Source organism: Equus asinus, chromosome 23, assembly GCF_041296235.1.
Source record: "Equus asinus isolate D_3611 breed Donkey chromosome 23, EquAss-T2T_v2, whole genome shotgun sequence".
Taxonomy (NCBI): Eukaryota; Metazoa; Chordata; class Mammalia; order Perissodactyla; family Equidae; genus Equus; species Equus asinus.
Window position 1 is genome coordinate 60,431,074 of NC_091812.1, and position 14,586 is coordinate 60,445,659.

The window sequence follows — 14,586 nt, forward strand, 5'->3', positions numbered from 1 at the left end:
TTAAATAGTAAGCAAATATGATTATAAATGCATAGGCATTTACAGCCCTACTATAAAGAAGTGCTTAGAATTGAAAGAAATGGAGAAAGAGTGTGATATATATGTATCTTTGTAAAATACATATCTATATTACTATATTGATAAAATTAAGGGCATTTAACATTTGAAATACGATGAATTGGGGTCAGATAATGGCCCATTTGGAAAGTCAAAGAACAAAGTCAGAATCCAAACATTGATAATTATAGGAAAACTTAACCCACTTCCTGAGACTTAACATTCAGCAAGCTAAATAGTACCTGTTCTAAGTTACACCACCCAGAGACTCCAGAGGCTACAGAGACAGATGAAGGGAGCCTGAGTGTTTATACAGTGCAAACAATCAAATAGTTTTGAATGTATTAACTAACCGAATCTTCATTTATCAGGTTGGAACAAATACTACACCTATTATGTGGCTGGGGAAATGGAAGAACAATGAAATTAGGTAAATTGCCTAATAGCATATAGCTCCAGCTGGTAAGTGAGCTAGGACCCAAGCTTGTTCATCTGGCCCCAGAGTCTTCTCTCTCAAATATTTTACTATACAATCTTCCCTGGTAACCTGAACGTGGAGAAAAACCAGGGCTTTTTTGTTATGGAAGCCAAAGGGAAGAATTGTTGAAGGAAAGGAATGATCAAGAGTTTAAAATATTACAGAAAGATAGAAGATTGAAATGTTTCTATGAAAGTTGCAACAAGAGAATCATTGGTGACATAATGAAGGCTGAGTAATTTCAAATCCTATTTAAACAGAAATTATGTGAAGAAGACATTTTGATTTCAATGAATCCTCCTGAAAAGGAGAGGAAAAAGAGAGAGAAAGAGATAGAAAAAGACAGACAGACAGAGAGAGAGAGATGACAAGAAAGTTCAAGGGCATGAATTGGGTGTTGATGTAGGGTTAAGCAAAGCATTTTTTTTTTTTATCATGGCTGAAATATCATCATTTTAAAACACTGATGGCATAAAGTTTGCAACAGGTGCGAGAAAGTTGAAATTTTTGGAAAGAAATTTAGAGTGTATAATAATATTACAATCCTACTTGCAGTTAAATCATTGTTATGCTTATTGTGACTATTTAAATAGTTCACTGCTGAGTCAAGTGGGATAATCCTCACATATTTATTTATTGAATTATATCATATATTCAGTAAATATGCACACACATGTATATTTCTATCTCCCAAAATTCAAACACGTGTTGTACAGTATAGCACTTTTTTTTTTAATTTGCCAATTTTTCTCCTGGTAACCTTTATCATGTAGTCTGGAGACCAGTAAATTCAGGTCTACCCTCACTTTTCTTCTGTGTTGGGTCTAGTTTTTCACAGAACTGATGACTACGCTTTCTTATTTTCCCCTCACTTTGCTAAATCAGATCTCATATTAGCTACTAAAACATAGTCCAGTGGAGATACATTTTTGAATTCATATGTCAGAAACCATCTCTGCTTTACCTTGAAATTTGATAAAGTTTTGGGCTTGGAATAGGAATTCTAGAGTAAAAATCACTTTCCCTTAGATTTGAAGAGGTATAATTCATAATCATCTGCCTTCAAGAACTGCTATTTAGAGAGTTGATGTGATTGTAATTCTGTTCCATTGTATGTGATTACTTTTAACTCTCTGGGAAATTTTAGAATCTTTTTTCTGTATTCCTAAAATTCTTGATGAATCTCACTAGTCTATTTTTTACCAAGGTAGACAATCAACCTTTTTAAGGAAAGTCTTGTATTCTAGAAACGTTTTTTCTATTACTTATTTGTTTGTTTCCTACTATCTGCTTTTTTCTCTCTTGTTGAAATCATCATTAACAAGATGTTAGCACACAGGATTTATTCTCAAATTATTTGATCTCTTTTCACCCAATTATTGATGTTTTTGTTTATATGTTGCTTTCAGGAAGATTTCCATCATGTTATTTTGTCAACTGCAATTATTATTATACTTAATTTGGCTAATATACTTTTACTTTCCCAAAGACCTTTCTTGCCTCTTCACGCTCCTTTTTATTTTAATGGATGGTATAGCTTCTCTGATGTCTTTGAAGATGTTAATTTTATTTGATTTGTTAAGTATTTGTATAAATCAAGTATTCATTTGCACAGTTTAATAAGAAGAGTAATTCCGAATGTTACGTTATTTAACAACGGCAGTCTCTAGACGGGATCATTCTGTTGCTGCTTAACTAAACTAGAGCTACATTTCCCAGAATTCCCTTCCCTTATTATCCCAAGTAACACTTGGTCAAAATAACTAGTTTGAAATTTGGAAAGCAGACAAGAAGTAGGAGACTGTACTCTGAATGTTGACATTATTATATCTGTTAACAAACAGATATAGAAATGCCCAACAGATTCAAGTTTGGCCTTGATCGCCACCATCGTGTGTCAAGAGCTTCTTGACAACTAAGGCTGCTAAAAAATGTTCTCTGGCTAATCACAAGACATTTAGCTGTGGATCCTCAGAGGCAACAACTTCTAGATTGCTTTTTCAGTTCTTCCTTTCCGGCTCTAATTTTGTGATTGAATTTGCTGGTCTTCTCACATTAATCAGTTGTTGATACCTTTAATCTTCCAATACCACCTTTAAGATCTTCACATTTACTGCTCCTCTCACAATTGTGTAGGTCTAATTTCTATATTAAATAATTTAGTTCATAACTCACAATAGAGTCTGATACCACAATAAAATACTTACACACTGGGTATCCTTGTTTCGTAACAGACCTCGCAAGGCAAGCCAATCACATTTCAACACTGAGTGTGATGTAGATGTTTTGCATACGTCATTTACGAGATTAAGAATGTTTCTTTCTATATCTAGTGTGCTGTCTTTTAATAAATTATGGTTTAATTTAATCAAATTAATTTTATTCTTTTTTGAGATAATTATCTGCTTTTCATACCTTATTATGTTTCTAATGGATAATCTCAGTGATTGGTTTTTGAATAATAAGCAGATGCATTCTTAGAATAAATCCTGCTTATTATATTTATCGAAACACTTCAGTTTGCTAATGTTCTGTTGGTGAGTTTTTGTATCTTTGTTTATGGGGCATATTTTCCTTTTATTTTCTTTTTTCTTAGGTTAGCGTCGTAGTATACTGGCCTCAGAACAACTAGATTGGTCTCATGTCTTCTTTCAATGTTCATAGCTTTTCTTTGTGGGGAATTTTTTAACTAAAAGTTCAACAGCTATGAGATTATCCATACTTTTTATTTCTTCTATCAGTTTTGCTAAGATTTTTCTTCAAGAAACATAATTATTTTGCCTGGGTTTTCACATGTATTGTTATAAATTTATTTATAATATTCCTCATTATCTTTTTTACACAGGAAGGGCTTGAAATGGTGTCCTCTTTTACATCCTTGATATTGGAATTTATATTTTCACATTTTTAAATCAATCTGAAGATTTATCAGTTTTTTACTGTTTACACAAACAACTTTTAATGGTTGATTTTATTTTATGTTTGTTTTCAATTTTATTTTGGTTTATGTATTTTTATTTTCCTCTGCCTTCTTTGGTTTTTACTTGCTATATTCATTCTATCTTATTGAGATGAGAGCTTAGAAAATTTATATTTTTTTATTTTTTAATATATATAATTAAAGTTAGGAATTTCTCTCAAGCCACTAATTTAGCTGTGTCCCGCACGTTTTTTTATTATGACTTTTTTTATGAGCAGTTTTAGATTCACAGAAAAACTGAAGAGAAGATCCAGATATTTCCCATATACCTCCTGCCCCCACATATGCACATCCTCCCCCATTATCAACATCTCCCAGCAGAGTGGCACATTTGCTATAATTGGTGAAGCTACATTGACACATTATGATCATCCAAAGTCCACAGTTGACATTACAGATTGGTCTTGGTGTTTTATATTCTCTAGATTTGGACAAATGTATAATGACATGTATCCATCATTGTAATGCCATACAGAGTATTTCACTATTCTAAAAATCCTCTGAGCTCTGCCTATTCATCCTCTCCGTGGTAATCAATATTTTTATTGTCTCCATTATTTTGTCTCTTCTAAAATGTCATATGTATGGAATCATACAGGATACAGTTTTTTTCAGATTGGCTTATTTTACTTAGTAATGTTTATCTAAATTTCCTCCGTGGCTGTCGTGCCTTGATAGCTCATTTCTTTCTAGCGCTGAATAATATTCCATTTTACAGATGTACCACAGTTTATCTATTTACCTATTGTAAGGACATCATGATTGCTTTCAAGTTTTCACAATTACAAATAAAGCTGCTATAAATATGTGTGCAAGCTTTTATATGGGCATAAGTTTTCAACTCTTTTGAGTAAATATGAAGGAGTATGATTGCTGGATCATATGTTATTAGTATGTTTAGTTTTGTATGAAACTGCCAAACTGTCTCCCCAAGTGGCTGTACCATTTGCATTTCCACCAGCAATGAATGAGAGCTCCTGCTGCTCCACATCCTTGTCAGCACTTGGTGTTATCAGAGTTATGGATTTTGGTTAGTCTAATAGGTGTGTTGTTTTAATTTGCATTTCCCTATAACAAGATATGGAGCATGTTTTCAAATGCTTATTTGCCATTTGCGTATCTTCCTTCATGGGGTATCTGTTAAGGTCTTTGACCCTTTTTTAATTAGGTTGTTTGTTTTCTTATTGCTGAGTTTTAAGAGTTCTTTGGATGTTGTGCATGGCATTCCTTTATTGGTTATGTCTTTTGCAAATATTGTCTTTCAGTCTTTGGCTTGTCTTCTAATTCTTTTGACATTGTCTTTCACAGAGCAGAAGTTTTTAATTTTAATGAAGTACAGCTTACCCATTATTTCTTTCATGGTTGAGTCTTTGGTTTTTTATCTAAAAGGTCATCATTGCACCTGAGGTCATCTAGGTTTTATCCTATGTCATCTTCTAAGAGTCTTATAGTTTTGGGTTTTACATTTCAGTCTGTGATCCATTTTGAGTTAATATTTGTGAAGGATGTAAGATTTGGCATGATTTTTTTTTTTTTTTTTTGTTGAGGAAGATTAACCCTGAGCTAACATCTGTGCCAATCTTCCTCTTTTGTTTATATGTAGGTCACCACCATGGCATGGCTGATGAGTAGTGTAGCTCCACACTCAGGATCTAAACCCACAAACCTGGACTGCCAATGTGGAGCATGCCAAACTTAACCACTAGGGCATGGGAGTGGCCCCATGATTTTTTTTTGCCTGTGGTTATCCAGTCATTCCAGTACCCCACACATTTTGATATGTTCTATTCTCATATTCATTCAGTTCTAAAGATTTTCTAATTTGTTTCATATATTTTTAAAAATGTAACAAATTCTACAAATGGATTATTTAAGGTATATTGTTAATATCCAAATGTTAGAAAATCTCCAAGTATCTTTCTGCTGTTAACTTACATTTTTTTCCCTTACATTTGGTGTTGTTAGCACCACCTAAATGACTAAGATAAATACAGCTGATGGTTAACAGAGGTTAGCGTAAGGGAAGACTTCTTACAGAGGGGAATCATGTCGGAACCGTAAATGATCCTGATCCACAAGGCACCCCCTTTCCTTGTCAGCATTGCTTTAGTTTGCATGTAGCCTAGATAAGTACACGCCTGCTTGTGAGAAATATGCATGCTCTGCTATTTTCTTAGCCTAGGCTTATACATAGACCTCCCTATTGCAATTAGGCAAGAACTTTGCTTTTTAGTTTTTCCAAGCATGTAATGACCTCTGGAAAAGAGACCTATGCTGGAATCCATCACCAGTGACAAGAGAAAGGGAAGATCTGGTGTCTCAAGGACTACAAGACCAGGTGGTCAACATTTTGAGACCCCGCTCCTGCTTTTCAGCCTGTTTGTCCTATATAACTGCTTCAAAATTTTGTAGTTTTAAGATGGTTCTTTAGGACACTAGTCTGCCATCTTCCCCTTTGCTAGCAAGATGTAATAAAAAGACCCTTTCTTTCCTACCACCTTGCCTCTTGACTGTTGGCTTATCTTTGCAGTGAGTAGAAGATCCCTCTTGGCAGTAAGAGTATCACTTCCATCTAACCTTGGGTATTGAGGTAATCCAACGTTAAACTGCAATCCCTTGAAGTGCTTGTCTACTAGTAGTTATCACATACTCCAAACATGCAGATATACAGGAATGGGTACAATTGTGTGAAATATGTTTAGGGAAAATTTCAAAAATAATGGATAACTAGAGGATATCCCAACAAATGCAATAAAAGATGCAAAACTGGCAGAGATTCATGATCCAGCAAATTACATCAAGTCAAAGAAGATTGCCATCAAGATCTGTGTCTAGGTGTGACTCATTTCCAAAGACATAGATGTCTAGAGAGTTGTGACCTATACAGTAGATATTTTTAGTGTGAAAATATGTGCTCAGAGGAGGTCTTGAGTTGCTGCTATACAAAATTTTAAAGACTATCAATGAACAAGTCCTTCCAAAGCAGCCTCCACCATTAAGGATGGGATCTTTCTTAAACATTATACATGTTTTTCCATTGAACTAAGGTTGCCAAAAGTTTGCTGTGAAAACTAGTTTTTGAAATAAAACTCATGATTGAAATATGGTTTTGGTTGCTGACTGGGATTTGGAGAGAATGTGTACAAGAGTCCTAGAAATGGCAAAACTGTTATATTCTCCTATTTTTTCCTTGTAGGGTAGCTAATTATGAAAACTTAAAGGGAGAATAAAAGACTGACTTAGTGTAGGGTCAGCAACACACTGAAGCTCCTACAGAACCCTGAGAGATAAGGAGCATACAAGCGCTCAGGGAAAACTTGTACCATAAGCTTAAATATTTCCTAGTCTCAATTAACACTTTAAGGTTAAGGAGAGAAAAATTAAAAATGAGCCATTAAAATGAAAGAAAAACATAACTAAAGCTGCCTATTTACTTAAATGGATGTAGGATGCATAATACAGACAACATTATCTCTGATCTCAATGAAATTATAGAATTCTTATCAGATAACTGCCAGTTGGAAAGAAATTGCAAAGTACAGTGAAAATTTAATCCTCCATATCTATTGTGATTTAGGAAATAGAGCACAGAAATATAGAGGCACATATTATGCTTTCAAAATCCAGATGGATAAGTCTTATATTTTATTGATCTGATATGGGTAAAATGATTTATACTCTATTTAAGTAAATTTTGGGCAGCTTTTTTTCTGTTGAAACTGAATGCCATAAAGAAAAAGTTGAAGTGTGTCACCATGATCTTTTTTAATCAGAATTGATAATATCAAATGGATGTTATTTATGAGTTCAATTAGACACATTGAACTACCAAATAACAACTACATTTCAGAATATATTTTGTTGTTCGTAAATATAAAATGTGTGATTACATTAGTTTTAGCCAAAATTAACAAGAAAAATATTTTTGTAACAAAAGACTGAATATTACAATATTCAATATAAGTTGAATGTGTTATTAGCTATGATTTTATCCTAAATATTTGTGTTTAGATTTAGGTTCATTACAACAAATAGCTTTAAATACCTTCAAAAGATTTCCCTCTCATAATTATATAAATATTGAAGATGCATAATTCGTTGAATATAACTTTTTAATATTTTAACAGAAGTAAAAAGGATGGCGATTTAAAGCTACTTTGAATTTTTCCCATTTTTCTTGCTATATTTTATTGACTAACACTAATGTCGTAGGGTGTCTATTTTGAGATATAAATTACTTACAAATAGATAAACTGAATCAATCATTCCAGATAATTTATGTAGCAAATTCACTTTTATATACTTATACAGAGTATGGAAGTACATTTAATTACAATTAGACTGATGTCAGAATATTGCTAGTTTAAATTTCTTTAGTTATAGTTTTCCTTAAAATTGAAAATTTATATGTAAAATCACCTCTCCAAATGTAACATAAAAATACAATACTAAAGCATGGTATACTAATTTTAAAAGAGTGAAAAATATTCTCTTTGTTTTCTTTCATATTGAAACAATTGTCAAAATCATATGTTGCAAGTATATTAGAAAAACCTAGGACATGGTACAAGTGAAGCAAAAAATATAGAAGAGAGTAAACAAATGAGAAGTTTTTCTCTCAGTCACGTACCAATTGCTGGTTACTAACTGGATCTTCGCCGTGTGGTGATTCACGGAAATGTGTGCTACTTTATGCTTAGGACCTCATGCCCGTCTCTATCTTATTAACCTAAAACATAAAACAGCCATTATTTGACCAGCAAAATGGGTTGATTCAGGAATAGCAGAGAAATTGCAATTTGGGACAAGCAAGCTATAGCAAAAACCATAGGCAAGTCCCACAGAAAAAGGAGAGGCAATTTTTTATAGAGAAAAAGGAGGAAATTGGGAGGAGTTGTTTTGAATGAAAGTCCATTGGAGTAAAGCAAGAATTCAGGGTGAGGATGGGTTCTCATTGGCTTAGTTTCTGAAGTAGTGGATTTCCTCCAGAAGATGCAATGTACATCTTTCCTCTTGAGGTCTGCAACTGGCTAATCTTTCCCGCTGACATTCTTCTTTTTCGGGTCGACAATCCTTTCCTGTAATTGACCTCCAGGGGTACTGCGTGGGAGCTCCCCCTTCTGGCCTCCTGAATCCATTTTAAATGAGGCTTCCCTTTATTACTTTTCACAGTGTATATCAATTCACCAGAAAAGAAAATGAGAGAATGGAGGAGACACACTTGCTTATTTAAAGTCATGTCCCAGATTGGTAAGCTCTGCATACGCCCATGGTGCCTTCTGCATCTACACAGAGGGGAGACCAGAGAAGGCTTAAGCTCTCCATACACCCTGGTTAACTGAGGTCCTGAAAACTGCCTTAAATCAGACTGATCTCCCCAACCCACAGGCAGATCCATCAAAAAAGGCTGAAACACTAAGTGGCTCAAAATCTTTGACCACAAACTCTGATCAGTAGTTGGTTGACCACTAAGCAATGTAGATTGAGAGACCACCCGTAGAATTCCAAAGTATAGAAAACTGAAACAAGGTTAGCAACAGCAGCAACAACGAACTGAGCAGAGACATTAGTACCCACACACTGCAGGGGAGAGTGCGTGGATTCAGACAAGAAAAGTTACTGAAAAAATAAAAAAATCAAAGAAAACAAAAAATACAATGAAACAAACACAGAGAAAATAATAATCCAAAATTGCCTAACTATATTATCTAAAATACCCAGTTTTCATCAACTAGAAGAAATATGAAATATCCAAAGAAACAGAAAAGTGTGACCAGTACTCTGAAAATACAGCAGTTAAAAATACTGCCACTGAATGTCCCAGATGTCACATTTAGCAGATAAATACTTAGTGGGTATTAGGTATTTTGGGCTTTTCTCTGAACATTCAAATATGTGCAAATCTAAATACTAATATTTTTCATACCTACAAGGGAGGGACCACTCGCGACAATGACTTGGACATACCTTCGCATCAACGTATATATAAAGAGAGATTTTTAACGTGGAAATTTAGTATGTATATAATACATTCAAAGATTTATTAACTCTTGCATATTTAGATTATTAAAGTTTTAAGAAAGCAATACTATAAACAAAACTCTTGTTCAACTTCTTATTCCTACAGTCTAGATCACTGAGCATCTTTCCAAAAGAGCATAGAAGCTCCTTATAGTAGTTATATTACATACACATACATTTATGTTATTTGTAAAATATATGTGCTATATGTATATTATATACATATTTGTATATATTATGTCTGTGTATAACATATATTTCAATATCTACTATTCTTCTAGATAAAATGTCTAGCACACGATAAAAATTAAAGAACTTGCAAATAAGCAGGAAAATGAGATGCAGAGTTAAGAGAAAAAAATATATGTGTATATATTCATAGACAATTGGGATACTAAACATTTGGGTTATATTTACCCCCAGCTTTTGTAAAGTATGAATAAAGTTGCTGTGAACATTCTTACGCTGGGGTAGTCGCATGGGAGTTCTGTTATGGACTGTATGTTTGTGTTCCCTCAAAATTCACATGTCGAAATCTGAATCTCCATGGTCTTTGGAGGTGAGGCCTTTGGGAGGTGGTTACATTTGCAGGATGTCATTAGAGAGAAGCCCCGATGATGGGATTAGTGCCCTTACAAGAAGAGTTAGAGACCAGAGCTCTCTCTCTCTTTTTATCATGTCAGGACACAATGAGAAGATGGCCGTCTGCAAGCCAGGACGAGGGCTCTCACTAGAACCCGACCATGCTGCTCTCTTGATCTCAGAGTTCCTGGCCTCCAGAACTGTAAGAGCCGCTAGTCAGTGGTATTTTTTAAGACGCCAGTGTCGGGTATTTTTATTATAGCTGCCTGAACTGACTAAAACAAGTGCCAGTTGAGGTGGTAAAAACGTTCTATAACTTGATTCTAGATTTGGTTACTCAGATGTATACTTCTATCAAAACTCACCAACCTATACACTTTAAACATTTCATTTTATTCTATATTTATTATACCTCCAAGTAGTTGATTTAAAACTTTTCTAAAGTCAAGGATAAAATATTTACAACTTTCTAAAAGAGTTAAAGACTTTCTACAACACAGGAAAATACCAATAATAAAATAGAAAATTGGACAAAGGAAATAGGAAAATGTTTAAACCTATGAAAATATGTTTAACCTCACTCATATGAGAGATTTTTTTTTTACTCATCAGCTTAGCAAAAAACAAATGACCCATAGCATCTTTGAGAGGAGGCTATAAGGCTCACTCTTACATTTATCATACGAATAAAACTGTTCCAACCCCTAAATAGGGAATTTGACAATATTTATTGATGCATATGTCCTTTGTTTTCCAGTAACTGATAAAATTCATGAACTGATAAAATTCATGTCCTCATGTATCATACTTAAAAGTGGAGTAGCAGCTGAGAGAGAAAGAAATGTTTCACATGTATACATATATATGTATATATGTATGTGTGTATAGATATATATATACCTTATATATTTTGATGGGAATAGAATGTCATTGGGATAGAATAAGATTAACTTATTCAAGAATCAATAAGGAGTTCAGTGCATTGGACCCTTAAAGCAAGACATAAAGGAGTAGGAGATAAAATTAGACATATTACCTGTGGATTAGGCCATGTTGGGACCAATAGGACATGGTTAGTATTGCATTTTTAACATGGGAAAAATGTTTCGGAGGACTTTGAAACAGATAGTGATTTTAAGTGGATCTCTCCAGCTTGTGGAGAAAAGGATTAAAGGAAGCCAAGAGAGGAGGCAAGAAGCTGGGTTAGAAGGTTATTGCATTATTGCAGGAAAACAAACATTTTTGTTCAGGATGGGATGTTACCCATAGAAAAGGTGAGATGCGGTGGATTTAGAATAATGTCCTGCAGACCTGATGCAGAGCTAGACTGCATATAGTTTATGAGAGTAAGAGAGAAGTTTAAAATATTAGCAATAATTTTTCTTGAAAAGTCTGTGGCTCCATTTACTAAGTGGGCTTTGTAGGGAGAAACAAGAGTTCAATATTATGCATCGTAATTTTAAAATGTTTATTATAGATCCAAGTGATACCGTACAATAAGTGGGTTGGTATATGAGTAGTAAGTCCAGGGGAGAAATATTTAAAGCGGTAGAGCTAGATGGAATCATCCAGGGAAGATGTGTACCTAAGAGGAGAAGTTTCACTGGCATAGCCTGGGACACTCCAACATTGAGAAGGAAAGGAAGAACAAAAGAGGATCCAGCAAAAGAAACTGAGAAGTAGTGGCCAAAAGCTGAGCAAAAACATGAGAATATGATATCCTGGTAGCTGAGGTAGGAAGTTTTTTGCTTATTCGTCTCTTTGTTTTAGCATAGGGAGTGATCAATTATCTCCAAATACTATTGAGGAGTTGAATAAGATCAGAACACTGGTATTTGGCCATGTGGAGGTTACTGTTGACTTGTCATGAGCTGTTTCAGTCTAGCGATAGAGAGAAAATCTTGAGTAAAGTGAATTGAAAAGAAAATAGGAGATGAAAAATTGGAATTAGCAAATATAGACTAGTCTTTCAGTGAATTTTGCTTTCAATAATAGTAGAGAAATGGGAAAGGGGCCAAGAGTGATTTGATGTCAATGAGTTCTTTTCTAAATCTAGATTCTTGTTAGAATGATCCAGGAGAGAGGGAAAATCGGTGCTACAGAAAGAGAGAAGAAAGAGAGAGGACTATTCCCATAACTGAGTCCTTGAATGGGCAATAAGGGATGGCATTCACTGGACAAGTGGAGGAGGTAGCCTTTTGTCTAGGTCAGCTTGGACTGCCACAAGAAAATACCACAGGCTGAGTGGCTTAAAAAACAGACATTCATTTTCTTTTTTTTGAGAGTTGGCAGAGCCAGTTGAGGCATTATTTTGGAAGACACTTGAATTGGCTTTTAGTGGAGGCGTGAGAAGTGGGGTACCTCAGGCAGTAGATTCCCCTCAAGGGTGGGCTGAGGACTGGGGCTGTGCCTCAGGTGGGCTTCCTGTTCCGATGCTCCCCTGCACAGCTCCCTGTCTCAGAGCTTCCGGATCAGCCACAGGAGGAGGAAGGCTGGGAGGAACCGCAGTGGCTGTTGAGCAGGATATCAGACGATTCAGATACCAGCTTCCCGTCACGGGTCTCGATCTTCTTCACCACGACGGCCTTGGAGGAGCTGATGCAGCTGAAGGAAGTGGAGGCCCCACCAGAGCCGAAGCCATAGTTGAGGCCAGGGATCGTAAGGCTCCCGAAGTTCCTTGAACTCAGCCCACCTGAGTAGCCGCTGGCGGTCTTGGTATGGATGCTCAAGTTCTGTATCCCAGACTGCAGCCGGCTCTCCTCGCTCTCCAGCAGTTTGCAGTAGGTGGCCGTTTCCACGTCCAGGGCAAGCCTGACATTCATGAGCTCCTGGTACTCACGCAGCTACCACACTATGTCCTGCTTGGCCGTTCTTAGAGCAGCCTCCAGCTTGGCCACCTTGGCCTGAGCATCCTTGACAGTTAGCTCCCCATGCTGCTCAGCATCAGCAATGGCGGCCTCCAGGGAAGCATTCTGGCCTTTAAAGCCAACGATCTCAGCCCGCAGTTGGTTGATATTCGGTTCGTCTCGGAAATACCCGTCTTCATGCGATGGAGGTCATCTCCGTGCATCCCAGTAAATGTCTGCAGCTCCTTATACTTGGTCTGGTAGGTGAACTCAGCATCCACCCGGCAGCGGTTGGCGATCTCCTGTACTGGGCCTTGACCTCGGTGATGATGCTGTTCAGATCCAGGGAGCGGGTGTTGTCCATGGGGAGGACCACAGACGTGTCTGAGACCTGGGACTGCAGCTCACAGTCTCCTCTTCACACAGCTGCCTGAAGAAGTTAATCTCATCCTTCAGCCCTTCTACGTGGGACTCCAGCTCTACCTTGTTCATGTAACCTTCATCCATATCCTTCTTGATGAGGACAAACTCACACTCCATCTCTGCGTGCTTGTTGATCTTGTCCTCTTATTCTTGAAGTCCTCCACCAGCCCCTGCATGTTGCCAACCTCCACCTCCAGCTTCAGCTTCTCCTGGCCCAGTGCATCAAGTTGCCACCAAAGGTTGTTGATGTAGGCTTCTACCATGTTGGCCATGTTGCTCCGATGCATCTCCTGCTGCTGCAGCAGGCTCCACTTGGTCTCCAGAATCTTGTTCCAGGTGCCGCCCTTTGTTGATGAAGGAGACAAACTTGTCTTGATCTGCTCCTTCTCCTGGGTGAACATGGCCTGGATGTTGGTGTCCACATCCAGCTTAATGGGACTCAGCAGGGTCTGGTTCACTGTGACAGTGGTGATGCTTCCTCACCACCAATCCTCCTATAACCCCCAACCAGACTCATGCCGCTGCCCAGGCCACTCTGGAAGCTGCTGCTCTTGCTCCCCACCTAGGAGAAGGTCGAGGAGCTGATGCAGGTGCCAGGTGCACTGGTGTATGAGCACTGCTGAAGGCCCGGGGCCCAGAGATGGACACCTTGTAGGACTTATGGGTCATCCTGATGGACATGGTGGAGGTTGGAGTGGAGGCCAGTAGGCTGAACCAGATGGAGATTCAAGAAGGAGCAGAGATGCTGCTTCTAGGTGGACCAGAAATTCATTTTCTAACAGTTCTGGAAGTCCAAGATTAGGAGGACACAGGGTTGGTTTCTAGTGAGAGTTCTCTTCCTAGCTTACAGACAGCCACCTTCTCATTGCGTCCTTACCCGGTAGAGAGAGAGAGAGAGAGGAGGGCCGTCTGGTGTTTCTTGTTATAAGAGCCCTAATCCCATCATAAGGCCACACCCTCATGACCTCATCAAAACCAAATAGACTCCCAAAAGCTCTGTCTCTAAATATTATAATGTTGGGGGTTAGGATTTCCACACATGAATTTGAGGGGGGCACAATTCAATCCATGGAATCATTGATAGAAGCCTAGGTAGATTGTTTGGGAACATATGCCATTAGATTGACAGATTTAGTAAAATGTTTTTTTCTTAAAAATGTGGTTACGGATTTTTATTTTAATGTATTTTAAAGCCGTTT

General features: G+C 37.0%; 1 pseudogene; it reads right to left on the reverse strand.

Moving 5' to 3' along the window:
• Positions 1–12,589: 12,589 nt before the first annotated feature.
• Positions 12,590–14,068, reverse strand: LOC106836598 (keratin, type II cytoskeletal 8 pseudogene; annotated as a pseudogene).
• Positions 14,069–14,586: the final 518 nt, after the last annotated feature.